General features: G+C 42.7%; 1 protein-coding gene across 1 annotated transcript in view; it reads left to right on the top strand.

Moving 5' to 3' along the window:
- The window catches only part of LOC145358431 (nuclear receptor subfamily 5 group A member 2-like), an 83,556-nt gene that overhangs the window by 31,996 nt on the left and 24,913 nt on the right, over positions 1-26,647 (top strand). The gene's annotated exons all lie outside the window — the stretch shown is intronic.

The raw sequence follows: 26,647 nt of genomic DNA on the forward strand, positions 1-26,647 counted from the left end.
TTTCTACATTTACTGATTCTTCAACGAGCAAATGTTATACAACAGGGTTCCAGTTGGCAGGGCTGTATCACCCCCTGTATTGATGACTGCTGTTTACAGTTCTCCAATATCATGCCAGCGGACAGCATGATTTGATTGGAGTCAGACTGTGTCAATTATCCTGTCAGAGATATGAAAATGTTGTCTTCCTGCAGTCTCATTTGACCTTTTACAGAGGTTGGAGTGGCAGCCATTTGGAACAGTGGTTCTAACTCACAGGTTTTTGGTTAAAGGTCAGATACTGAATCACCTAAGCAACTGGGCCACTGCAAGTCTCCTCGAACATGATGATGTTTAAATGTTCTGCAACTGAAAACTTTGTGCTTCATTTGAGATAATGACTGAGACAGTTTTGAATGTTTCCTTTTCTTATTTCATTTCAGGAAATGATTATCATTGAATCCTAAATATTCCTTAAAGTACTATTTGGCCTTCCGGAAAAACAATAATTTTAAAACCATTGGGCACCAATGTAAAATATACAAAGAAGTGGACTTTAAAAGCAAGATGTGTTTTTAGCATCAAAATTTAACTGATCACGTATTAAAATACTTTATATTCTTGGAAAATGTACTTCATATGCTTGGAAAATATATTTCTGATTCTTGGAAAATATACTACAAATCAAAGAGTTTTGGCTATTCTGGTATCCTGTTACTGATTGAAGAGATTTTCTTGTTCATAGAAACTGAAGTGTGGAATCTTCACTTTCATTTAATGAGTTAACCAGGTCAGCCAAGATCTACTAATGGTTCCATTCTCAATCATTCCTTTTATTTTCTTCAGATGACTATTTGAAAAACTATTTCAGGTCACTTTTTGTGTAACTTGGAAAATGAGTTGCCAAGCTGCCAAGAGGCATGGGAATGAAGACATTAGCTGATATTTATTTGCACATGTGAAGAATCAGATTTAGAGATCGTCATTACAGCAGAATAATAAAAGATACAAACTGGTATCTCAAAGCAAATATCAGGCATTTCCAAAAAGATAGTGTCATTATTTCAATACGTTCCAATACGTAACAAGATACTTTGAACGTTTTTAGCCTTGGTACATGCTATCTAAAAATTGGTTTTGGCTTAAATTCCTAGAAACTGAAACTGGTAGTTGTTATTCACAGATACAATAGTGTAGTGACTATTGTTCTATAGTTTGTTTACTTTTCTCTGAGTCCACACCGTGGCTTAACTAATCAAGCACAGTGAGCATCCAAAGTAAACAGACCCACATAATCAAGTACAGAACAATTGAACACTACAGTAATTGCATTACTGGATTACTTTCCAGAGGCTTGAACTAATAACCCAGGGAGTCAAGTATCATCACACAAATTTGAACTGAACTGTAAACAATTTGAATTTTTGTTTAAAATCAGTAAAAATGAGGGCATGGTTACGATGGGCCAAATGACTTCCCATTGTGCTGTAATCCCTGCAGACACAGGGAGAACAGGTAAACTTCGCACAGTCAGTCACCTGAAGCAGTGTTAACCACTTTGCTACCCTAATAAGATCAAACAAAATTTGACACTAAGCCACAAGGAGATGACCAAAACTTGGTCAAAGGGATAGGGCTATAGGAAGTTACAGAGGTCAGGAGAAATGAGGCCACCGAAGGATTTGAAAGCAAGGATGATAGTATAAAATTGAGGCACAGCCAGACAGGAATCCATTCCAGGTTAGCGAACAGGACATTATGCAACTTTGGGTACAAGTGGCAGCATTTTAAAAGGTTGATGGAGGGTAGTAAGGTGAGAGATCGGCCAGGACAGCACTGAAATTGTCAAGTCTGCAGGTGACAAAGGCGTGGATGAGAGTTTCAGCAGCAGATGAGCTGAGGCAGTGTGAGGACAGATGCCATTATGAAGATGGATGTAATCTAATTAAACTACTATAGTTTAAGTAGTGGTAGACTTCAGTTCTTAAATTGAATGCTACCACTACCTTCCTTAAGCAACTAAGGACTGCAGTAACCGCATGCCTTAAGGTGATGCCACATCTCAAGAATAAATATTTAACAAAGAAAGGAACCCAACTAATTCAGCAGGCAAGAGGGAATTTTCAAAGATTCATTTGTGATTTAAACTGGTTAAAGTTTAACTAAACCAATGCACACTACTCAATTTTTCAAAGCTGCTGAAAATCCCTGTCACTTTTCCCACTGTCAAGACATTCTACCTTATTTTCTGTTAAATATAAAAATAACTACAACAGATGAATCAGACACGTTTCCTACCTTTTTCTAATTCCCAAATGATGACTTCTTCCTAATGTTAGCTCTTTGGCTCAAGTGTTAGCCGTCACTGCTCCCATCTTCCCCGCAGCATCAAAATAATCATGTTCCATGGTACAATATATTTTATTTAAGCGTGTTCCTCTGATCATGTTGAATCTTTTCTGATGCTCACACCGTGGTTTTCTTGTATCTGATACGCTGGGCTTGTTAATACTCTATAAGCCAATTCTTCCACAGCTTCACCATTTAGGATCCCCAACGAACGTGCCAAACTTTCACAATAGGCTGCTCACCATTGTAGAGCTAATGAGTTTTAAAAACGTTCCTTCACGTTTGTCCTGTGTGGTTACCATGGCAAGGTAGTAAAAGGAAATCTGACTGAAATTAGATTACTTTAGAGAAATGAACCCAAATTGTCCTTGTAATTTTCTTCATTGTTTGTTTCCTGGCAATACTCTGAATATGGCAACTGTTGCAGGTAAATTCATTTAACAGCAGCTGGCTGGAAGTTAATGTGTTGCTGGGGCAAATCACTGAGATTGTTTCAAAGTCTAAAGTGGAGACAACAAAGCTGAAGAACAATCAAAGTGACAAAATAATCTTACCTATCTCCTTTTGGATAATGATTTAAAATACATCACTTGTCAAAGGATAGGCATCGATGCAATAACTAGTGGTGTGAAGCATGGTGTCAAGTGAAAAACGTAATTGAAAGATGTCATATTGAGAAATTATAGTTGAGAAAATTCTATCTGCAATCTTTGGGAGAAAATCAATACTGTCATATAAGGGCCACATTAGCAGTGGACAGAGCAGCAAGGTCACCTCCATGTTTGTCAGATTCTACTTGCAGCTCAAGTTGTTGCTATCCTTCATCAAACCTCTTGATAAAGAACTATAGCTGGAAATTTAATCTTGGCAGCTGTGGAAATTCGCTTTAAAATAAATAACTCCAACATAAACAACGGTGACAGGAAGTAATATTTTCACAATGGACTTTTGTAGAGATGCCCTATTTAAAAAGCGATATGATTGTACAAAGTTAATTTTGGTAACTAGGTAAGTGAGATAATCTAAACAATGGTGAAACTAGGCTCTGTACTCCATTTCCCCTATTCTACTTGACTGTTGCACTGTGATAACTATATTTCAATGCCTCTGTTTCCTGAATTAAAATGAGCACCTACTCTTTTAGGGGAATCTCAACTAAAATAAAATACTTAAGTGTATCCTGTACTGTGCAAAAGATAACTCAGTACTTTATTCTTCCAGTAAGAAGTGGGGTGGAATTTTATGACCTCATCGTGCCTGTTTTTGCAGCGGGAAAATTTGTAACATTAGGTGTGATGTGACTTGGGGGAACAGCGCCCATTCCCATTTTACCAAGAATAAAAATTCAGCACCATCAGGAGCCTGCCCAAAATGGGCAAAATGTCAATTTGCATTTTTTTGTATTCATCCCAATGTAATTAGTGAGCTTCACTCCCAATCGTCCCAGCTTACGTGTCTTAACCACCTCGTTTGCTGCAGTCGGATGGGTCAGGAATGCACCTCATATATAAAAGTCAAATTCAGGTGCTTGAGAAGGTGAACAAAGAGGTAAGTCTCTGTGTTCAAACTGCTCTGACCTGCTCAGCAGGGTTGTTTTGTGGCAGTTATGTTGTGTTTCAGTTGGGGGGGAGAGCTGCAAGTATCTGGGGGATGGGAGGGCTGTTGTTTTTGCTTACAGGGTCCAACTTCAGACCCTCAGCATGGACCGGGGTCAGAGCACTGACTCTGGGTCCTAGTGCAGGTAGCAGCAAGCATTGCTGCAGATGGGGGATGGGCAGGAAATTCTCTGAAGTGGCAGTACTGCAGCCTCAGGACTTGTCAAGCAGCACTGTCTGTGGCTAATACTGCATGTGTGTTTGTGAGGGGGAATGGAGGGGGCTACGTTGCCATTCTGGGATCTGTGGGGTGGCGTGGGGATTGTGTTGCTGGGGGTCAATGGGGAACAGGGAATGTATATTGCTGGTGCACTGTGGGATGGGTGAATGGAGGGTCTGTGTTGCCGGGGTGATGTTGAGCAGAGTTCTTTAACCTCTCTGTCTATCTCTCCCCTTCCTTAAATGCCCACTCCCCCCTTCAGATTGACGATAGCTTTTGTGATGCAACCCATTGATCTTGCTGTTCTTTTGGTTGCTGCTGGAGCTAAGGAGGAGGAGCAGGAGGGTGAATTGCAGATAGAGGAGGCCCAGGCCTTATCACTTGCAGGAGGAGAGGGAGATGGCCACCGGATGCAGGATGTGGCCACCATTCGCCCTGAGAGGGGTGACGGGCAGGAGGAGGAGGGAGTGGAGGCCCCAGCAGTTCCGCACATGAGTGTCCTTCATACAACTGTTGGACAACGCGTGCTGCTGATGAATCCGGCTCCAGAAAGAGACAGTGCAACACCTGTGCCATTTGCTGCAGGACCTGGCACCTCAGGAGGGGGAGGGGAAGGGGAGGCATCCACTGCCGATGGCTGTGAAAGTGACGGTTGCCTTAACCATTTATGCCACTGGGTCCTCTGTGGCACTTCCCAACCATCCATCCACAAGTGTGTGAAGGAGGACACAGATGCCCTCTATGCCCAGGCTGGCCAGTATATTAAATTTGACCTGGACCAGGCCCAGTAGGAAGCCTGCAGGATTTGCAGCCATCACGGGGATACCAAATGTGCAGGAGGCTATAGACTGCACCCACATCACCCTCAAGGCCCTGGTGAAGAATCCAGCAAGATTTATGAACAGAAAGGGCTTCTATTCAATAAGTGCGCAGTTGGTGTGTGACCATCAGCTGGATATCATGCATGTCTGTGCCAGACACCCCTTCAGCATACATGATAGCTTCATATTGGGGAGCTCCAATTCGGTATAGTGATGAAAAAACATTCGTCAAACCAGTAAAGTGATTTGAACAAACATTTTAAGATTGGTCTAAATGATGTAATGTTTCTATGCTGCAGCATTCTATGATGCTATGGCTCTATGTCACATGGACTTACCATGGTGGTTGGTTTTCATGCTGTCTTGTGTCAGGAGAACCCAACAGTGATTCAGGCGCAGGTTTGTCCATGTGAATCCCGCAAGACATTCATTTGCTGGAATTTTACCACCTTGCCGTCCTGAGGCTCATAAGATCCCGCCCAAGGCCGCTGGAGAACACTGTTTTGTGAGCCTTACCTGCCCCAATTCTGGGGCGGGCCTGTCAGTAAAATTCCGGCCATAATCTTGAAAAATCATCAAGAGAGACAGTGGGTGGAAAATGAGCCACATTGTTCTAGGCAAATTGGAAAAATCAGAGGCCCAGTCAATTCTGAATACAATTGTATGGACGTGAGATGGATTATTCTCCCTTCGTGTCAAACTAGGTGAAGAGTTTTATTTCAGGGTAAACAGCAAAAAACACTTCAAACTTTCTTCTGTCACTAAGTTGTCAGCCTGCCAAAGAAAGGCCATTGAGGTAGAGTGTGGAAAGCGAAAATGACATTGAGGCAATATTGACATTTGAATTCTGTTGCATCTTTGCGTTGGCTGCATGTAACACTAACTCATGATGAGTTTAATGCTATCACTGCCTGCAGTATGTTTGGTGCCAATATGCCATTACTCTGTCTCTTAACTTACCAATCGTACCAAATAACTCTTTGGTGGTAGTTTTATGCTGGATAGATATAGCTTTATGTAGGTTGTTATTTAGTTATTTTCATTATTTTATGCATTGTGACTTGTAAGGGTACTGAGTGCAGCTTTAACTTTGCATATTCTCCCAGCCTGGCATTGTGACTGGGATGTTACAGATCCATTATGTTGCAACATGTTGAAAAGACACAGCTAAAAATCGGTGTGTGGAAAATATCCCTGTTGGATATTGGCTTTATATGAGGCAATAATGAAAAGATTCTCACTTCAAACCATCCAGAATGAATAAATTGTTTCTTATTTTATCAGTCAAGGTAATTGAGGAATCAGAGGTTTTGCCAGACATAAAATATTGTAAACATAATTTATTTTCCTTATGATTTAAGTTGAAATAACCGAATGAAACCTTGCTGGGGTTAAATATCAGATATATTGTTCAAGGTGTTTGTCAAAACATTCTCATTGTCAAACCAGCCATCTAAATACTGTGTATACAAAAGCACGGTCTGGGATTTCTGCGGTGAGTAACTCACCTCCTGACTCCCCAAAATATGTCCACCATCTACAAGATATAAGTCAGGAAGGTGATGGAATACACTCCATTTGCCTGGACAAGTGGAGCTCCAACAACAAGAAGCTCGTTACCATCCATGACAAAGCAACCCACTTTATTGGCATCTTTTCCTGCACCTTTAGCATTAATTTCCTCCATCACTGACACACAATGGCAGCAGTGAATACCATCTACAAGATGCACTGTAGCAACTCATCAAGGCCTCTTCAACAACCCCTGCTGCGTAACTGGTAACTCTCTTCCAAACAGTGCCATGTGGATGTATCTACACGACACGGACTGCAGCAGGAAGGCAGCTCACCACCACCACCTTATAAAGGATGGACAATAAATGCTGGCCTAGCATTGAACATGGCTCACCCTTTGATATAATATCACATTTTTTTGTGACCGTCTCATTTGCTCTGAGATGACAAGATGGCTTAGTGGAAGAATATCATCACTGTGCTAAATCTGCTTTCTACCTCATTTTTATATTTGTATGTTACATTTGAGCTGTGATTTTGTGCCCATGTTCATCATATGGCAAAATACCGCAAGATTTAAAAAGTATCTCCCCAGCGTGAATTTGTTTTTTGATTTCCCCCACGCCTCATTGGTAACATTGCAAGATTCCTGCCCAGGAAGGTCAGGAACCTCAAGTCAATACATTTAAATAGAATCAGTGAGCTTCCCCGTTGTATCGCCTTCCCACACATTAGGATTTTGTCACATCAGTGAGGTTTGCAACTGCTTTTTAAAAACAGGAACCAGGCGAATGGAACACGCCAGGGACGCAAAGGTAAGTTCAGCCCCAAGGGGGAGAGGGACATGCCTGGGGAGTACCCTGGCATTGCCCCCTGGGTCAGGGGGCAGTGCCAGTGGTGGAGTTCTATTGGGTGGGTCCCCCTTCTTGGTTGGGGGCAGGCTCGTTGGTCCCCCTTGTGTGCGTGTGGGGGTTTTTGCTGTGTTGGCTATTGGATACTGGGGCATTCTTTAAAAATGGGGCCCTGATCCTGGGATTCCCGGCTGCTGATTTTTATTTTCCAGCCCCACCCTGCCAGCGTAACAGCCTGAGCTGCACTTCCAGATTTATTCTGCACAAGAATGCTGGATTATCTGGAGAGCAAAGCCTGAGAGCTGCACACCAGTTTCCTTGCATCAGCTGGCACTCTGCGTAGAGAATGGAAAATTCCTCACTTGGTTTTTTAAGTTTAACAATTCTCACTTGTTTGGCTCAACTAATTCTAGGAAATTATCAAGGATAAATCCTCGAGAATTGCATTCAGTTTGGTTCACTCTAACCTGAATTATGTTGATCTGCTCAATTGATCTGTATAGCTTGAAGCAGTTGCCATGTGATCCGCATATCACCTGAAGGGTAAAGCTCTTATAATCAAAAGGTAAAACATTTTAAAAGCTTACATTGAAGCTTTATCCAGCAAACTGGTTTTTTTTGGCTTGACAGTATTTCTGTCTTTATAGACTTCATAGAATCTACAGTGCGGAAGGAGGCCATTGAGCCCATTAAATCTGCACCGACAACAATCCCACCCAGGCCGTATCCCCGTCACCCCATGTATTTAGTTTCCTAATCCCCCTGACACTAACGGGCAATTTAGCATGGCCAAATCAATGTAATCCGCACATCTTTGGAGTGTGGGAGGAAACCCAAAGCACCCGATGGAAACCCACACAGTCACCCGAGGCCAGAATTGAACCTTGGTCACTGGTGCTGTGAGGCAGGAGTGCTAACTACTGATTTGATTTATTATTGTTTCATGTATTAGTATACAATGAAAAGTATTTTTTCTTGCGCACTATACAGACAAAGCATACCGTTCATAGAGAAGGAAACGTGACAGTGCAGAATGTAGTGCCACAATGTCTCTCTTTTTACTGTTGGTAAAAAAATTAGTGCAGTTATTAACATGTTCTCTGCCCAGTGTTTATCTTTTCACATTTAGATAGTATTTTTGTCTGCATGATTTAATGTCTTTTAAAAACTCTTGACTATATTTTTTGACAGCCTGTGGTAGTATGGCCCCATTTTATAATGTATTCTTTCCAGTCAATTTTTGACAGTGCCTTTTTCAACCCTGTGACCTGTGTTTAAAGATGATCAATCCTGGTCTCATTCTCTATTGACAAGTGAGCAATCAAGCCTTAGGAGCACTTGAGAGCAGTCCAGTTGAACAAATGGTCACACGAGGTAATTTGTTTTAAAAATGGGAAATAAATGCAGTTTAACATATAGCATGTATTCGAGGGTGGGGACAGAATGAACTCACTCAGGGATTTAGGCATAATTTCTAACTAGTGAAACCTCCTATGCTGAGATTAAAAGAATGTTTACTTCCTGCCATTCTTCTTAAACACTTTCAAGGATGTTTGATAGGCACATACATTTTGTACCTTGTGATCTTTAGTCCACACATAAAGGTGAGGCAGATTGGAATCTTAAATTATCTTCACAAATGAAGCAGCAACTGTAATTTTTAAAAATTTCTGTTTTTTTTTATAGTCTTATAGATCACTAAGCTTCAGAGAAAGGAATGGATCTCATATTGGACTTTATCTTGCTGTAAAAATAATGGTTGTATTAACAGCACAAACTGTTATGAATGTGCAACTCAAAGTTACAAATCTTCAGAATTTACAGTTGATTCATGTCAGTTCATTGCTTGCCCAGTCTCCCTGTTGCCTTTAAGAGCTTGCTTACTAATTGTCCATTAAATTTGCTGCAGGAATTTAAGTCTGGTATCCACGTAAAGACATTTTTAATAATGATGTATTACCAATCAATCTCTTCAGCCCAGAAAAGGAACAATTTAAATTCTGAAGTCTCATTCCTTCAGGTTAAAAATTGTTCTTGGAGATCTTACAAAAATTATAAATTTTTACATTTTTCGTACTTTTTCTTAATTTTTCTCTCTCTTAATCCATTCTTTCTCTTCACTTTGTTTCTCTTTGCCCAATTCAGGAATGCAGATAAAATCCAGCAATTAATGTTCACAGATTAATGATAATAAATTTTGATCTGGATCAAGGGCGTTTTTTGTTTTAGTTTGATTAGTTACTGTAATCCATCCCCTTTTTATTTTAAATGTATTTACCTCATTATTCATCTCATCATTCAATATCATATCTATCTGTTCTATCTCACTAGTAATTATTTAACATAGTACTTCAGCCATCTCTCTGCGGTGTTCTCCTGTCCATTCCTTAATAGTTCAGTTCCCATCACGGCCTTGTTTTTTCAATTCACGTGCCTGCAAAATACTTTGCTATTTTTGTTTTATGAACCTTGATAATTTAATTTCATAGTTCCTCTTTGTCCTCCCAATTTTTTTTTACTTTTCTCCTAATGTTTTTGCATTTTCTTTCATCATGCACTCCTCTACTGTTTGTCTGCTTAACATCTGCCTCTTTCCTGAACCTCAGTTGTTTTCATATGATATTCATTCATGGAATTCTGGCAACTACTGTTTATTATGTTCTTTCCTTTTGGGGAATATATTTTTCCTACACTCTATCAAATACCATTTTAAATGTTTTCCATTGTTGTCCTATATCACTGTTTCTCCATATTGTTGTCCATTTTGTTTTACCAAGTTCTATTCTCAGCATCTCAAAATCAGCATTCTCCAATCTATTAACTTGTTTTCATTATACTTACATCTTTCTCTGACATTATCTTAAAGAATATTATCTAATGATCACTATTGCCTAGATGTTCCCCTCATTTTACTACTTGCCTGTTCTGCCTCATTCCCTTTACCAGATCCAATAGGGAATCTTCCCTTCTTATTGGGCTAGAAAGGAGTGTTGTACATGTGACTCCATTTTCCCTTATTCTTTTGGCCAATTAATATCAGAATAATTGAAATTCCCTAATATTATTCTATGACCATAATTATATGCCCCCTCCCCCTCCACCCCCCTGCCCCCCCACCCTCCCACCCCCCTGCCCCAGCTGGTGGGCTGCCTCCACTGCAGCAAAACATGCCATGGGGGCCACGTGGAAAATCCAGCTATCATTCCAAGTCCAGATGGTGTGTGGTTTGGAGGGGATCTCGCAGGCGTTGGTATAACTTCACGGGGGGTGGATATATAGTACAAAATATTCTAACGCTTCACCCCTTGGGTGAAGGGTAATAATTAGCACTGACATGGGAAACCTAATTTACCAAATGCTGTTTCCTGGACAAAAGGTCAAACTTATTTAAAATGAAGACTTTGATTTCAGCATTAATGTTTAAAAAAGAAACTGATATTACACAGGAAAGCATTCTCGTGGGGAAAATAGTCTATGGGAGACAGTTGTTACACTCTGAAAATCTAGATACTTTAAGCTGGATTTACCTGCATGGTAACATTTGTGCCACACAAATGCCAGGCAATGACCATCACCAATAAGAGACATTCTAATTATCATCCTTTGACATTCAATAGTGTTACCATCCCTTAATCCCCTACTATCAACATTCGTAGGCTTACCATTGACCAGAAACTCAACTGGACTCGCCAGATGAACACAGTGGCTACAAGAACAGGTCAGAGGCTAGAAATAATGCAGTGAGTAACTCACCTCCTGACTCCCTAAAGCCTGTCCTCCATTTACAATGCACAAGTCAGGAGTGTGATGGAATACTCTCCATTTGCCTGGATTGATGCGGCTCCAACAACACTCAATAAACGCAACACCATCCAGAACAAAACAGCCTGCTTGATTGGCACCACATCCACTGTCTCCACCATCAATGTTCAGTAGCAGCAGTGAGTACCATCTGTAAGATACACTGCAGCCAATCACCAAAGATCCTTAGACAGCACCTTCCAAACCCACAACTACTTCCATCTAGAAGGACAAGGGCAGCAGATAAATGGGAACACCATCGCCTGCAAGTTCCTTTCCTAGCCACTCACAGTCGTGACCTGAAAATATATCACCATTCCTTTGCAGTTGCTGGGTCAAAATCCTGGAATTCTCTCCCTAATGGCATTTTGGGTCAACCCACAGCATGTGGACTGCAGTGATTCAAGAAGGTAGCTCACCACCACCTTCTCAAGGGCAACTGAGGATGGGCAATAAATGCTGGCCAGCCAGCGATGCTCAAGTCCCATGAATGAATTTTTTAAAAATTGGCCCTGGCCAAGAGCAGGATTGTAGCTAAAATACAGCAAAATCAAATGGCCAAGCCTAACATCCCTGCTATACTCTGAGCTCCATTTTCCTCCCCCACTCCTTCCCCATCATCAATCCATTTCATATGGCCTGCTGGTGAATGGAGAGCCAACTACCCAAATTGTTTTCCCTTATTACTGCTTATTGTTTATGGAAGGTGATAGTGGGGTTTGGATCACAATCATAAATTTTTAAAAGTTGGGATATCATTGGCGAGACCAGCATTTATTGCCCATCCCTGACTGCCCTTGAACTGAATGGTTTGTTAGGCCATTTCAGAGGACATTTAAGAGTGAACCACATCGCTTGGGTCTGGAGTAGGCCAGACCAGGTAGGGATGAAAGATTTCAGCTGGGTTTTTGCAACAGTTGATAGTTTCATGGTCACCTCCACAAAGACCAACTTTCAATTCCAGCTTTATGAATTGAATTCAAATACCACCAGCAGAATCTGAACCCTGTGTCCCCAGAGCATTGGGTTGGGCCTCTAGATTTCTAGATCAATGATGTTACCATGATGCCACCTCAGCAGATACCTCTTCTCTCTTAAAACCAGTTCTGATCCTTCAACAACACATTAGACTGCACAACCATGTTGCCAATTTGGCTGTTCAACATCAGGTCATGGATTAATCACAACTTTCTTGAAGTGAACCTTGCAAGGTCCAAAGTCTTGTTTCTGGCATCTACCATCAGCTCCTTTCCCTCGTCACTCACTGAATTTGAAACAGGCTGGCAGAGATTTTAGTGTCCTGTTCAAACCAGGGATGAGCTGCAAATCTCTAAGCTACACCTCTGCACTATCTGCTTTATATCATCTGTAAAACTTTTGTTCTGTGCCTAGGGATGGTCCTGTCCCTTTGCCTCAACATTGGTAACAGATTCTTCAGATGCCTCAGATCTCCTCTGCAGCTCAATTTTTAAACTATTTCCCATCTCCACAGTTCTCCCAACTTTAAAATCCATCTCAAGCTTCTCTTTGTCCCCACCATTGCTCAATGTTAATTTCCCTACTCTTGACCATTTACTTTCATTGAGAATATAAGTTGTTTTATCATCATCTCTAATGGCACACTGGGCATTTTTATATTCATTAGGTAACATCGCTATAGTCCCAGATGACCATAGGCTGTTCTTATATTCATTATATCCTTGTTGACCTTTGTATATATAAATCAAACTACATTGAGTGCCAATGCTTAGCAACTGAGCTGCAAACTGTAGTCGTCCATATACAACATGTGGTCAAGCTGCACTAGGAATGTGAAGCGGGAGATGTAGTGAAGTGTGAGGCAATTGGCACTCCCAAATCCTTCGTGATAGTTCCAATTTTGAAAGGTCTCTTGATATTAGTGGGATTCCAGGCACTTATGGCAATCCTCTGGAGAGAATCAGAATTATTACATTATTGCATTATGGTTTCACTCAGCATCAGCACAATGAATCTAAGAAGGTACATCAGATTAAGCTACCTGGTTTCACCTGATGCTCCTGACTGCAAGGTCCATGATGTGGAGATGCTGGCATTGGACTGGAGTAAAACAGAAAGAAATCCCACAACGCCAGCTTAAAGTCCAAACAGGTAGCAACAACCGCAAGCTTTCGGGACAGCCTGTCCCGAAAGCTTGCGGCTTTTGGTACAAATAAATCTGTTTGGACTTCAAGCTGGTGTTGTGGGATTTCTAGCAAGCTCCACAGCAGAATTTTGAAAGGATCACAAAGGGTTTTTCTTTTTGTGCATGTGGTGCATTGACATGAACAACTTTCACCTTGTTGTCACTTAATTCAATGTGGTGGCATCAAGTAGCAACAATGGTAGGTGAACAAGACTGAAATGCAGGGAGGAGGCACTATTCGTGATCTGAGTGAGCTAGAAATGAGCCATGAATCCCTAAAAAGATGAGTGTTTGTATTCTCCTCCATCAGGCCTGCACAGATATTGGGCTTTAATGAACTAAGATGTTAAAAAAAAGTGATGCTTCAAACGGCAATGATATTTGGCACTGTTGAATCAAAGTTTGCTCTTTAGTCTGAAAGATAGTGAATTATTATATCTGCTGCAAAGAAAAGCATTGCAGCAAGGTACTGAGAGTAATTAAATGATGTAGAAACGGGAGCAAAGCAAGAAGTGTCCTTTGAAGAGATGAATTCAAATTCAGACCAGAGGAAGACCACACAAGAAACATGAACAACGGCAAAAAGAGAAAGTCATCTAGTTCTTCCCTACTGAACCTCTGCATGAATTTAGTGACCTTGAGCTGTGAATTAAACTTCACAAACTGTGGTAAGTTTGGCATCCTGTTTTGTATGTTTGACAATGACACTGTAGAACTATAAATATGTTACTTTTCCAAGTGCAATAAATGTATCGCTTAGTGTAAACTGCTACTTATTACAGAGCAATGTAAAATTGTCTTTATCTGTGAGGAAGTGAAGATTGTGAGAGTAGAGTGATGCCCTTCTAACTCCATCATTCCCTTCTGGTCTATTGGTACTCTTGTTCCATTTGTAGTGAAGCCACAGTCAGAGATGAGCCCCACCCCCAGCAGCACGTGCCCAGCTTGTAGTATCTGCAACAACATAACTCCAGCTACATTGACCAGCATATTATAATTTTGCCAGAGAGACTGTTAGCTTTCCTGCATTAGGAAAGATTTCAGCATGACCGGTGAGGGAGGTGAAATGGGCTGCCCCATTTCACGCTCAGGTATTGTAAACAGTAGTCGCAAGAGCATGAGAATGTGGATTCAGGAATAGGTTAGCAGGGTAGGACCATCAAAAGTTCAATAAGATATTACCAGGCACTTCCACAACTCCAAGAATGAAAGATAGTTCAGAACCCCTCTTTGAGCAGCATGGAATGCTTGGGCTTGAATAGATACAATGCTTGGACACAATAATTGATACTGTCATATAAGGACAGACTAAGTCAGTTAGGATTGCATTCACTGGAGTTTAGAAGAATGAGAAGGAAACTTACAGAAACTTATACAATTCTAACAGGAGTAGACATGGTAGATTTAGAAAGAATGTTCCTGATGGTGAGGGAGTCCAGGACTAGGGGTTATAGTTTGAGGATAAGGGATAAAACGTTTAGGGCTGAGGTGAGGAGAAATTTCTTTACCAGAGAGTGGTGAATCTATGGAATTCAGTACCACACAAAGTAGTTGAGACCAAAATATTGTGTGATTTCAAGAAGAAATTAAATATAGCTATTGGGGCTAAAGGGATCAAGCGATAATGGTTGGGGAGGGTAGTTAAGAAGGGATCAGGATATTGATTTTGATGATCAAAATGAATGGCGGGGCAGGCTGGAAGAGTCAAATGGCCTACTTTTGCTTCTATTTTCTATATTTCTATGTTACTATTATTCCACGGTCATGTAAAAAGGATTTCATGGAATCATGTGAGAGGTTCAGAGGCTGAAAATGGGGCTAATGATTTGTTATATTCTCTTCAGGTTAATTCTTGAGTCCTAAAATTACATCTCGCAGACTATTGGAACATTCTGCTAAAATAACTAACAGGGCGAAAGAATAACTTATTTGGACATGCTCTTCCCTTGTGTCCCTGCTCACTTCAGATAGGCATATACCATCACATTATATTGTTGTAAAACTATATATATAAATGCTTTATATTTATTGATTCATCCCGGATGTTCAATACTTCCATGGAATGAAAATGGTATTTATGAAAAATTAACTTGTTCCTGTATTTGGAATACTCCGTAATATCAACTAGCAATGAGTTTCTGGGTGAGAGTAATAAGTCACCTCTGATCTCAGGAGTACTTAATTTGTTCAACGTAGACAGATGGTAATACATTTATCACGATGAAGTTTTTTTTTAATCCTTAGAGTACTGACATCTTTTGCTCACTTCAATATCTGCACATTTCTGCTCTGCGCTATCTCAGACAAATGTGTTTCCCATATTCTTCTAACACTGACCATTACAAAGCAACATTATGTAAATGCATGGACTGCAAAACATAGCTTAATTCACAGAATTCTTCCAAACATTTAGCAGAGTGTGATCTTCATTCCTTTCTCAGTGTGTTAAAATGCTGCTGCAATCTGGGGTAGTCCAGTCAAGGCCACAACAGCAGAAGAATTATAATAAGTGCCTTTCTCTTTTCCTTTTTCTATTGAGCTCCAGTTTATATTTGTCTTTTTTCTTCTGGGATATTGTTTGAAAGCGCTGATGAATAGGAAAGATATTTCCATTTAAGGTAGACTTACTGACTCAGTGTCTTATTGATGCAGTCACAGGTGCAAAAACACAATTGAGATATAAAAGGAGAATTGCTGCCTACCGCACATTCTGTCTTCTCTGTTGTAAGAGCAAATCCATTATCTGTAGGAATTGTGTAGATGGAATGTCTGGAGGGAAGGAGGGCAACAGACAAAAGAAAGCAAGAGAAACTGTTAGGAGAAAATATGAGATAAACTGGGAATATTCCCAAATCAAATGCGCTTTGAATAATACATTACCATTTTCAGTTGTCAACTTGAATTGTGCTTTATTGGTATTGTTTAATAGGGGAAAATATGAAATTTGATGCAGAGTATTTGTCGAGTTGCATGTATTGTTGCATCCTGTTGTAGACACTGTCCTTTGTCACAATGACAAAGTGCACAGAAGGGTGTGTTGTCTGCCTGGTGCTCGGGTCCGGGATGTCGCATCTGGGCTGCAGAGGAACCTGGAATGGGAGGGTGAGAATCCGGTCGTTGTGGTTCATGTGGGTGCCGACGACGTAGGCAAAATGCAAACTGAGGATCTGGGGAGGGAGTATGAAAAGCTGGGAATGGAATTAAAAAGTAGAACCGACAAGGTGGTCATCTCTGGGCTACTGCCTGAACCGAGTGCAGATGGGCGTAGGGTTGATAGGATTAAGGAAGTGAATGGGTGGCTCAGGGATTGGTGTGGGAGGAATGGGTTTGAATTTATGGGGCATTGGCACCAGTATTAGGGTAGGTGGGACCTGTTCGGGCGGGATGGGGTGGGTCTGAACCGTGCTGGGACCAGAGTGCTGGCGAATCGTGTAAAGAGGACTGTAGACAGGGCTTTAAACTAATTAGGGGGGGGGAGGGTGTGAGGGTAGGTGACATTACCGGGACTAAAGTTAAGGAGACGGTACAGGTAAGGATAGAGGCCGAGGATGTCCCAATAATAGAGGGAGTAGGGGGCGTGAGTATGGTTGGTGGTGTTCCGGCAAATAAGGTCCAGGTGAAGGCTGGGATGAAGGCGCTTTATCTGAATGCGCGAAGCATTAGGAATAAAGTGGATGAGTTGGTGGTGCAGATCGACACAAATGGATACGATCTGGTGGCCGTTACAGAGACGTGGCTGCAAGGTGACAGGGACTGGGAGCTGAATGTCCAGGGGTATCAAGTGTTTAGGAAGGATAGGCGGGAGGGAAAAGGGGGGGGGCGTAGCTCTGCTGATTAAGGATAGCGTGAAAAGTCTGACAACACCAGGTTTTAGTCCAACCTATTTATTTGATAATATACTCACCAGCTTTCGGGGTTAGCCCCTTCGTCAGGTGAATGGAGAGTTCTGGCCTCAGACAGAGCATATAAAGCACAGACAGTTTAGAGATTACTGATTAGAATGCGAATCCTTACACCTAACCTGCTGTTCAAGGCCTGAAGTGGCTGATAATGTGAGTGGAAGGAGCACTGATCACAGTTTAAAGAGATGTGTATTGTCTCCAGACAGTACAGTAAGTGAGATTTTGCAAACCCAGGCAAGTCACGGGGGTTACAGATAGTGCGACATGAACCCAAGATCCCTGTTGAGACCGTCCTCATGTGTGCGGAACTTGGCTATCAGTCTCTATTCAGCGACTCTGCGCTGTCGTGTATCGTGAAGGCCGCCTTGGAGAATGCTTACCCGAAGGTCAGAGGCTGAATGCCCGTGACCACTGAAGTGTTCGCCAACAGGAAGGGAACAGTCTTGCCTGGTGACTGTCGAGCGATGTTCATTCATCCGTTGTCGTAGCGTCTGCATGGTCTCCCCAATGTACCATGCTTCGGGACATTCTTTCTTGCAACGTATCAGGTAGACAATGTTGGCCGAGTTGCAAGAGTATTTACCATGTACCTGGTGGATGGTATTCTCACGTGTGATGATGGTATCCATGTCGATGATCCGGCATGTCTTGCAGAGGTTGCTGTGGCAGGGTTGTGTGGTATTGTGGTCACTGTTCTCCTGAAGGCTGGGTAGTTTGCTGCGAACAATGGTCTGTTTGAGGTTGTGTGGTTGTCTGAAAGCAAGAAGTGGGGGTGTGGGGATAGCCCTGGCGAGATGTTCGTCTTCATCAATGATATGTTGAAGACTCCGGAGAAGATGTCGTAGCTTCCCCGGGGAATTTCCCCACAACCTCAAACAGACCATTGTTCGCAGCAAACTACCCAGCCTTCAGGAGAACAGTGACCACAATACCACACAACCCTGCCACAGCAACCTCTGCAAGACATGCCGGATCATCGACATGGATACCATCATCACACGTGAGAATACCATCCACCAGGTACATGGTAAATACTCTTGCAACTCGGCCAACATTGTCTACCTGATACGTTGCAAGAAAGGATGTCCCAAAGCATGGTACATTGGGGAGACCATGCAGACGCTACGACAACGGATGAATGAACATCGCTCGACAGTCACCAGGCAAGACTGTTCCCTTCCTGTTGGCGAACACTTCAGTGGTCACGGGCATTCAGCCTCTGACCTTCGGGTAAGCATTCTCCAAGGCGGCCTTCACGACACACGACAGCGCAGAGTCGCTGAACAGAGACTGATAGCCAAGTTCCGCACACATGAGGACGGTCTCAACAGGGATCTTGGGTTCATGTCGCACTATCTGTAACCCCCGTGACTTGCCTGGGTTTGCAAAACCTCACTTACTGTACTGTCTGGAGACAATACACATCTCTTTAAACTGTGATCAGTGCTCCTTCCACTCACATTATCAGCCACTTCAGGTCTTGAACAGCAGGTTAGGTGTAAGGATTCGCATTCTAATCAGTAATCTCTAAACTGTCTGTGCTTTATATGCTCTGTCTGAGGCCAGAACTCTCCATTCACCTGACGAAGGGGCTAACCCCGAAAGCTTGTGAGTATATTATCAAATAAATAGGTTGGACTAAAACCTGGAGTTGTCAGACTTTTCACTCTGTTTACACCAGTCCAACGCCGGCATACCCACATCATGATTAAGGATAGCATCAGGGTGGTAGCAAGGGATGATATTGGAGCCAAGGAGCAGAACGTGGAATCGTTGTGGGTAGAGATTAGGAACAGCAAAGGGAGGAAGACGCTGGTGGGTGTCGTCTATAGGCCCCCAAATAATGAACTGGAGGTGAGGCGGGCTGTTAACGCGCAAGTAAGTGCAGCGTGCAGGAATGGGACGGCCGTAGTTATGGGGGATTTCAATCTGCATATTGATTGGTCGACCCATGTTGAACGTGGTGGGCTCGAGGAGGAGTTCTTGGAATGCTGCCGGGATAGTTTCCTGGAACAGTGTGTGTTGGAGCCGACGAGGGAGCGAGCTATCTTGGATCTGGTGCTACGTAATGAGGCGGGTAGAATTAGGGAACTTGCGGTGAAGGATCCTCTTGGGGAGAGTGATCATTGTATGGTGGAGTTTCTGGTGCAGATGGAGGAGGACAAAGTGGGTTCCCGGACACGCGTCCTTTGTTTGAACAGAGGGGAGTACGGTAGGATGAGAGAAGAATTGGCGAATGTGGACTGGGGGAGCGCGTTGGAAGGTAGGTCTGCTGAGGAGCAGTGGAGGATCTTTAAGGAGATCTTTCTTGGTGCTCAGCGGAAATTTATTCCGATGGTCAAAAAGGACAGTAGGAGGAGAGGTAATAAGCCGTGGATAACGAAGGAGGTGAAGGAAAGTGTTAAATTAAAAGCGGAGGAATTTAGAGTAGCTAAGAGCAGTGGGCGAGAAGAGGATTGGGAGAGGTTTAAATGTCAACAAAGATTGACAAAGAAGTTGATAAAGAAGGGTAGGAGAAACTATGAAGCTGGGCTAGCGCTTAATATAAAAAAGGATAGCAAGAGTTTTTACAAATATATAAAAAGGAAGAGGCTGGCTAGGGTGAACGTTGGTCCCTTAGAGGATGAGAAGGGGGACTTAGTGGTAGGGGATGGGGAAATGGCTGAGGTCTTGAATAACTTTTTTGTTTCGGTCTTCACGGAGGAGGACGTGAATAATTTGCCGGATGTTAGAGACGGAAAGGTGGTAGGACTGGAGGGTCTCGATGGCATTAATGTTACTAGAGAGGTGGTGCTCGACAGGCTGGAGGGGCTGATTGTGGACAAGTCCCCAGGACCGGATGGAATGCATCTGAGGGTCCTGAAAGAAATGGCGGAGGTGATAGTGGATGCCTTGGTGGTTATTTTCCAGATGTCGCTGGATTCCGGGGAAGTGCCGGAAGATTGGAAAACGGCTAATGTTACGTCGTTGTTTAAGAAGGGTGCCAGGCAAAAGGCGGGGAATTATAGGCCAGTTAGTTTAACATCTGTTGTAGGTAAAATGTTTGAATCCGTCATCAAGGAGGAAATAGCGAGGCATCTTGAGGGGAATTGCTTGATAGAGCAGACGCAGCACGGTTTCGTTAAAGGGAAGTCGTGTCTGACAAATTTACTGGAGTTCTATGAGGGTGTGTCTAGGGCGGTGGATAGAGGAGAGCCGGTGGATGTGGTCTTTCTGGATTTTCAGAAGGCATTTGACAAGGTACCTCACAAGAGGTTATTGCAGAAGGTCAGGGGGCATGGAGTTGGGGGTAGGGTGTTAGCGTGGATAGAGGATTGGTTGTCAAATAGGAGGCAGAGAGTAGGGGTCAATGGGTGCTATTCGGATTGGCGGATGGTGACTAGTGGAGTGCCCCAGGGGTTGGTGCTGGGGCCTCAGCTATTTACCATTTATATAGATGATCTGGAGGAGGGAACCGAGTGTAGGGTGTCGAAATTTGCTGATGACACCAAAATTGGTGGAAAGGCAAATTGTGTGGAGGGTGGGGAGAGTCTACAGAAGGATCTAGATAGGCTGGGCGAATGGGCCAGGAAATGGCAAATGGAATTTAATGTTGGCAAGTGCGAGGTGGTCCACTTTGGTAGGAATAATGGTAGGAAGGATTATTACTTACGTGGAGAAAAACTGCAGCAGGCGAGGGTGCAGAGGGACCTCGGGGTCCTTGTGCATGAGTCGCAAAAACCCAGCTTGCAGGTGCAGCAGGTGGTCAGGAAGGTGAATGGGATGCTGGCCTTCATCGCGAGGGGGATTGAATATAAAAGTAGGGAGGTCTTGCTGCGGCTGTATAGGGCATTGGTGAGGCCGCAGCTGGAGTACTGTGTGCAGTTTTGGGCGCCGTACTTACGCAAGGATATTTTGGCCTTGGAGGGAGCGCAGAGGAGGTTTACTAGGCTGATGCCGGAGTTGAGGGGGTTGAGCTATGAGGAGAGGCTGAATAAATTAGGCTTGTACTCGTTAGAGTTTAGAAGAATGAGGGGAGATCTCACTGAGACGTATAAGATGATAAATGGGATGGATAGGATAGAGGTGGAGAGACTCTTCCAGCTCAGAAAGGATAGTAGGACTAGAGGGCACAGCCTCAAGATAAAGGGGGGGCGGTTTAGAACGGAGTTGAGGAGGAACTTCTTCACTCAAAGGGGGTGAATCTCTGGAATTCTCTGCCCGTTGAAGTGGTGGAGGCTACCTCGCTAAATATTTTTAAGACGCGGGTTGATGGGTTTTTGATAAGAGAGGGGATTAAGGGTTATGGGGAGAGGGCGGGAATGTGGAACTGAGCCAAGTCAGATCAGCCATGATCTTATTGAATGGCGGGGCAGGCTCGAAAGGCTAGTTGGCCTACTCCTGCTCCTATTTCTTATGTTCTTATGTTAACCTTGCAGCCAACGTGGTATGTGCTTAAAATATGCTTACTGCTCAAACTGCACCAAGAAGACCTTTACCCTGATTGGCATCTTGACCCTCTCAATTCACAGAGCTACCCTCCCACTCCTGGTCAATGCCTGCCCTGACCATTTCAAACCACCACCACCCCGTCAGTGGCGGGCAAGATAGGAAAATTCAGCCCATTGAGAGGGAAGGATTTTTACTGTGCTGCACCTGAGCCAGAGGTGACTGACATGGCCATCTGAAATGAAAAGTGTTCTATTCACCAATAGCCTGAAAAGGACACAACATTTATAACAAAAGGAAAAGAAATAGAACTTATTTTAAAAAAATTCTAGCTTTTTAATTTGATACAACTCATCAATGTGCCTGTGTAGAATAAAAGGTAAAACACTGACAATTATAAGTAATTATTTTTCCAAATAAAGCAATGTTTGTCTTTAAGAATTCTGTGGGAAATATGTATACAGAATCATAAAATTATATTGGACAGAAGAAGGCTCTTTGGCCCATCACAGTTGTGCTAGCTCTTTGAACAACCTATCAAATTAATTCTACTTCCCTGCTCTGTCCCAACAGCACTGTAAATATTTTGGGGGCAAATTTTGCCTAACGTTTACGTGCTAAAGTGGTGGCCTACAGTCTCGAGCTGAAAAGCAGGTTTAGTCTATGTTTAGTGTGCCACCTTGGTAAAGGAATTGAAGTGTTTGTTAGTAGCAGCCACCCAGAGGCTTGTTAAACAGCTGATTGCTACTTTATTCCTGTGAGCTCTTAATAAATAGGCTGCACAGTATTTTGGTGGCTGGTAATGCCCTGTTCTAACAGCTGTTTGAGAATAAATATGACATTGGTGTTGATTTCAAGCACTATTTAAAGGGATATTCACTGTTTAACTGAACACTTAATCATTTCATGATTGTTCTTGCTGGAACTGTGAAAGGGATTTCTGTAACACAACAAGAACGACAATTTGTCAAGACCTCAGCCAGACTCAAAGACTTATTCTGGAAATTCTCTTGAGATCATCATCTTAAAAAGAGTAGATCCCGTTCTACTCCATCTCCCAACACCTAATAGGAGCCTCCAGGAGAAAGGGAGTATTGGACTATCTTGCCTCAGGTTTCCCTCAGTATGGACGAAGAATGGGAGCTGGACATGGTAGCAGAGTCCCACCAGCTGCCCTATGAGAGGACAGGACAGTAAGGTGGTACCTTTCCCTCTGTTCTCTGCAGATTCAGAGCATCCCTTCTCAGTGCCACATCTGAGGACCTCTGCATCCTTTCTCACTTGGTCCTTGAGCCAACCTGAAACCTGAAGCTTTGTGTCACCCAACCTGTTCCACACCTCCAATGGAAGTGCTCCTATTTGTTAAACCTGCAGTTTTCAAGTTAAGTTTATTTATTTATTAGTCATAAGCAGGCTTACATTAACACTGCAATGAAGTTACTATGAAAATTCCCTAGTTGCCACAGTCCAGTGCTTGTTAGGGTACACTGAGGGAGAATTTAGCATGGCAAATGTACCTAACCAGCACATCTTTTGGACATTAGGGAATAAGGACACATTCAAATCAAGAATTAGCCTGAAAATTGTTTGCTAAATCTGGGTATCAAGCACAGTCCTCATTTTACATCTGTTCTCACCCCTTGGCGAGAATAATCCCCATTCTTTTTAAGTATATATTTTGTTCTCTTTTGGAAATTATTATTGTGCTTCCACTGCTCTTTCAGGCAATGTATTTCAGATTGGAACACCTTGCTTAGTTTAAAAGAAGTACCCCTGGTGTTTTAGCCAATTATTTTAAGTCTGTCTCCTCTTGTTACTCGCTGTTAAGCCACTGGAAGCAGTTTCTCCCATCTACTCATATCAAGACTCCGCGTAATTTTGAAATGTTCCTTTGTTTGTATAGTGACATTGTTGAATTACATACAGACTTGGTAATGATATATCAATGTGCATATGTTTATGTGAATGGAGGAGAGGAAGGGAGGATTTCTTATTGTAAGTGCAGCCTATTAAAGTGAAAATTAATGACTTACTTGGAGTTAACCCATTCAGGTGCATTACCTTGAGCTATATTTCAAAACCAAACTGTTATTATAAACAGCAGACAGAAACCTAAAGCTAAGTTTAGAATGCTACTTCAAGTGAGTGTATCTGCAAACTCATTAATATTATAGTTATTTAATATATTCATCAGCAAATTATTTTTGTATCCATTTGAAATTCATTGGTTTATTGCGTTACACAGTTCCCAGCTCAGCAACTTGCAAAGGTTGTTAAGAAACCATGGGACTGAGAATCTTTGTACCAGCTCCATAAACATTAGTGTTAGCTTATCCAAGGTTAGGACAGGGTCACATCATTAACATGTGGTGGGATGGTCCCTGTGACAACTGCAAAGCCCCCTCCCAGGGAAGGGCTGGGGGAAGGAGGGCAGCAGATAGCAGCACTGGCAAGTCAATCAGCCAGTTTTCTTTCAGTCTGCACCAGCAGTTAAGAAGATTCTTTTCAATTCAATCCATCGGAGGCTGATATAAATAGTAGATATTTAATTTTTATACGGGCCCTTTGCATGGTGGTGCAATGGTTAGCATTGCTGCTTCACGATGCCAGGCACCCAGGTTCAATTTTGGCCTCTGGTCACTGTCTGTGTGGAGTGTGCACGATCTCATCATGTCTGCGTGGGTTTCCTCCAAGTGCTCTGGTTTCCTCCCACAGCCCAAAGATGTGCGGGTTAGGTTGATTGACCATGCTAAAATTGACCCTAGTGTCAGCGGGATTAACAGGGTAAATGTGTGGGGTTACGGGAATAAGGCTTGGGTGGGATTGTGGCCGGTAGGGACTCGATGGGCTGAGTGACCTCCTTCTGTACTGTAGGGATTCTATGATTCTAAAGCAGCCTGCACTGTGGGAGCCTCCTGACATTCTGTGCAAATAGCCGTATGGAAGCCAATGCTGAAGGAGTTCCTGGTATAGGAATTCACTTGGCACCATGGTCTGGGTGGGTGGAAATCCTGTTGACCCCCAAGCTCCTGCATGAATCATCATCTCCGTTAAGTTGCCTGTGTTCAAACTGTGCTGCAAGACTGCAGCTGGTCCTTAGCTACCCCGACTGGTAAGTCAGTGAGTGGGTCAAGCAGAACATCAGAGGGAGCAAATGGAAATGCTGTCTGTTGAAAAGTGTTTATGTTACCTTTGGTGCATTGCGAGTCAGTTATTGTATCCAGAGAAAATGGACAGGTAGCCACCTCCATTTGATCTACAGGAAGGGTACATGCAATTGAAGGTACTCTTTCAGCGGCTGCTTTGGTAATAAATACTGGGATCAGTTAAGAACATAAGAAATAGGAGCAGGAGTAGGCCATCTAGCCCTTCGAGCCTGCCCCGCCATTCAATAAGATCATGGCTGATCTGAAGTGGATCAGTTCCACTTTCCCACTTTCTCCCCATAACCCTTAATTCCCTTGTCCATCAAAAACCTATCTACCCGTGACTTAAATATATTTAGCGAGGTAGCCTCCACCACTTCAATGGGCAGAGAATTCCAGAGATTCACCGCCCTTTGAGTGAAGAAGTTCTTCCTCAACTCCGATCTAAACTGCGCCCCCCCCCCCCTTATCTCGAGGCTGTGCCCTCTAGTCCTGCTATCCTTTCTAAGCGGGAAGAATCTCTCTACCTCTACCCTATCCATCCCTTTCATTATCTTATGCGTCTCTATAAGATCCCCCCTCCCCATAAGGGTTATGGGGAGAAAGTGGGAAAGTGGAACTGATCCACTTCAGATCAGCCATGATCTTATTGAATGGCGGGTCAGGCTCGAAGGGCTAGATGGCCTACTCCTGCTCCTATTTCTTATGTTCTTATGTTCTTAACTGGTCCCAGTATTTACCAAAGCAGCCGCTGAAAAAGTACCTTCAATCCTCTATCCATGCTAACACCTTACCCCCAACTCCGTGCATCCTAACCTTCTGTAGCAACCTTTTATGAGGCACCTTATCAAACACGTTTTGAAAATCTAAAAACACCACATCCACCAGTTCCCCTCTGTCTACCGTACTAGTCACATCCTCATAGAAATCCAATAAATTTGTCAAACACGACTCCCCCTTAACGAATCCGTGCTGCGTCTGCTCTATCAAACCATTCTTTTCTAGGTGCCTCGCTAGTTCTCAGGATTCCCAACCCACCCCCTTTCCTGAAGCATGATGCAGGGAGAGAGGAATGAAAATGATTCTACTAATACATTTGAAAAATAGTATTCAAGATATCATAATTAAGATTCCTTCTACAAAACATTTAGTATGTTGTACACCCAATATCACTAGAGACATGTACAGAATCATTGACATTTGTAATTGTATTATTGTGAATAAACTTTAAAATTATAAAATTGCAATGGAGGGGGTAATTTCTATGGTACAAGTAAATGGCTGCTGTAATTCTACAAGATGAACTTAAAGAATTAAGAGACATGAACAGAAGATCTGTTTTGTTCTTTGTCTTGGTATGAACTTCAGAGACACACATTGTGTTACATGCAGGTGGTATGGGGAGAAACTTGGCAAACCCGTGTGTCTGTGCAAAAGTATACATGCCACGGGAATGAAAGCTGCTTTCTTTGCCCTCTTTAATTGGATACTGTTCTCTTATCAATATGGCGGCTCCCCTAAAACTCAGCACACACAATTCATACATGCAGCAAACACAGTCCCACAGCATCCTTCCAGTTATTATCAGTAAGTGGTGGGAGGTTGATGAAAAAGTTGGAAAACCTGTGAAAGGGAATTTTTCTCAGCTGCCAAATGAAAAATAAATACTGTTTGCATGGCTATCGCTAACACAATGTATCATTCAGTCATTGCAATGATAGCTGTGCTGCCGAGGACAGTACAGTTATTAACACAAGTGATAGAGGTGCAAAATAAATCTGCTAGTGATTAAAAGAGAATCTACACCATTCAAAAAACAAGTACAAGTAGGGCAACAATGATTATCTGACTGTTTTATATATTAGCATGAAGACAT

The sequence above is a fragment of the Carcharhinus amblyrhynchos genome, chromosome 25, assembly GCF_965287045.1.
Source record: "Carcharhinus amblyrhynchos chromosome 25, sCarAmb.v2.hapA, whole genome shotgun sequence".
Lineage (NCBI taxonomy): Eukaryota > Metazoa > Chordata > Chondrichthyes > Carcharhiniformes > Carcharhinidae > Carcharhinus > Carcharhinus amblyrhynchos.